We start from the raw sequence: 2,605 nt of genomic DNA, 5'->3' as shown, positions 1-2,605 counted from the left end.
AACTGGGCTGATTTGAACTTCAGAACAATTCTCTGCCTCTTCCTCTTCACCTGCTCTGGAACGTGGAACACTCAATCTCCTAATTCCTTCACTGTCAATTCAAATTGAATGGTGTCATGGAAATACCAGTCTCAATACAGCAGGATGAAAGAATCTTCTCATTTTAGAACTTGTCCTGATATTTGTTATTTTTGTGGATGATGTGAAGACCTACAGGAGAGAAGTTGTTTGCTCAAGCTCACATAGGTAGTATATATCAGAACTAAAAACTAGGTCCCTGCTGTCTACTCTTTAGGCCAGTAATTTTCCCAGTACTTCTCAAATTTTCCCACAGCAAAAATACCCTGGGTGTTAGAGGCAAATATGTACTCACCCTGCATTCCTAAGCCTCATGAGATCAGGGGCGTAGGCCCAAGTAGCCAGCAGAGAAAATGTGGGTTTGTATTGACTTCTATGTCACGACCTATCCATGTCTGATTTCGATGAATAACATCTAGAATTATTTCCCACTAAATAAACTACATTCTGGGGAGATGAGTCATGTGTATCCTGTGATTTTTTTAAGGCATAGGAATAAATGTGGTTCAGTGGTCTGATTTAAGGAGTCTGGTGCTAGGAATGTTGTGTATGTGGGCAGGGGTGGGTGTGCAGTGGGGTTGACAGAGTTACAATCTCAACCTCCCAGAAGGAGAAGTTATGTTAGACACGTGATGGGACAATTCTCACAATTTCTCGAAAGTGCCTGAAATTGTGTAAATTATTGAAACATAAATCACGAGTCTGCTGTGTTGTAATAATATAGAAACGGTTCCATAAAGATGGAGATATATTTAAATAAAATTACAGAGTCTCTTTTGGAGAGTTTGGCTAGTCATCTAGGAGGCAAAAACCTGTAATATAGTAACGTACAACTGTGCTTGTTACTCTGTAAACATGTGAAGCCTTATAGTTTTTAATAAAATAATGTTCCAAGTGTACGAGCATTTTTTCTTATGTTGTTATTTCCATGGCAATGTTGTTAGTCCTAAAGTTATTTTACCTATGAAATTGAATTCCAGGGCAAATATTTACACTTTGCGAGGTGGCCACATTGTTTCCACTCAGTCAACAGAGGCAATTGGGGGCTGATTGCATCCTGAGGTCCACTCAACATTCATGAGTCAGATACTCATGGTCCCGCTCTAGACATTCTGAGGATGCTGCCCTTGGAGATGCAACTGGATATGGTGGGGAGAACACTGAATTAGGAACCAGGGGATCCATGGTCTCATCTCAACTCTGTCTTTAATGAGCTGTATAAGTTTAGGCAAGTTAATTCCTACTCCTGGACCTCAGTTCCCAGATCTTTAAAAAGAACATCGTGAATGTTTGATGATTTATTCAAAAGTTCCCTTACATCCCTGGCATTCTCTGATATCCTATTATTTTTTTAACACTTGGCATGCCATCTTGGTAGAGGATAAAAATGTACATCTCAGTCATCTGTGCCTTACCTTTCACTGAAGCCAGTTGTTTGGGTATTGAAATGCTGCCAAAAAAATGAAAGAAATATAATGATTCTGGGAGTTGGGGTATTGACATCAGCATTAAAGCAGAGCAATACAACAATTTAAAAATTATTTATTTTGATAAATATTCTCTGACATTTTAGTGGAGCAGTCATCTGTCTTCCAAAATCCTTTTTCTGCTTGCCACATAGTAAAGAAATGCCTGCACATGGCTGGCCAGCTAGCCCACATATTTCAATTTTCCTTGTAGTTTTGCAGCTACATGACTGAGTTCCTCCAGATGGAAATGGAGCAGAAAAGAAGTGAACACGTTCTGTGTAAGCTCCTCCATGCTGTATCCCATTCAAGCTGACTAAGGGGGAAATTATCAGGAAGACTTTAGAAGCCACATTCTGATCAGCCTGTGTCTCACGTGATTGCATGGAGTAAAACTGCCACAGACCTGGAACTCCCACTCTGGACTGTCACATGACAAAGAAAAAAGAACTTCACGTTCTGTAAAATGCTCAGACTTTGAAGTTTCTTTGTTCCAGCAGCTTAGCCTTCCTAACTAAGAATCTGGGTATTATGCTGAGGTGTGGAATGTATGAGTGACTGATACAGACATTCCTACCCTCTTGGGGCTTAGTCTAGAAAGGAAGACAGTTTACTAGGCAGGTAACTCGATAAAAAGTGATGGCGAGCACATAGAGAGGGCAAAGAAGTACTAACCTAGTCTACAGTCAGGGTAATGGCATTCTGCCTGAGCCTAATGAATCAGTAGTGAAGAAGGAGGAAGAGTGTTCCATGCAGAGGGAACTTATGTGTTGAGGCCTGATGTGGCAGAAATCACAATATGATTGAAGAACTAGAGAAGGTATAGTGTGGGTGGAACCTAGAGAAAGAAGGAGATAGTGATCAAAGGCCAGGCAGGGCCAGGGCATATTAAGCCTTGGAGGTCTTATGAAGGATGCCAGTTATTATCCTAAGTGCAACAGGAATCACGTGATCAGATTTGCAGTCTAGGAAATTATTTCATGATTATATCAGAAGTAGACTGAAAAGGGGCCAGATTGGAGGCAGGAAGTTGTATCTTGCTCCCTTATCAACAGCAAATC

At 40.7% G+C, this 2,605-nt stretch overlaps 1 protein-coding gene across 1 annotated transcript in view; it reads right to left on the bottom strand.

Moving 5' to 3' along the window:
- SNTN (sentan, cilia apical structure protein) overlaps positions 1-2,605 on the bottom strand; it is a 13,901-nt gene that overhangs the window by 8,855 nt on the left and 2,441 nt on the right. The gene's annotated exons all lie outside the window — the stretch shown is intronic.

This window comes from Mandrillus leucophaeus, unplaced genomic scaffold (assembly GCF_000951045.1).
Source record: "Mandrillus leucophaeus isolate KB7577 unplaced genomic scaffold, Mleu.le_1.0 Scaffold210, whole genome shotgun sequence".
NCBI classification, from domain to species: Eukaryota; Metazoa; Chordata; class Mammalia; order Primates; family Cercopithecidae; genus Mandrillus; species Mandrillus leucophaeus.
The sequence above is the reverse complement of the archived record's forward strand: the minus strand, read 5'-3'. Positions and strand labels throughout refer to the sequence as shown.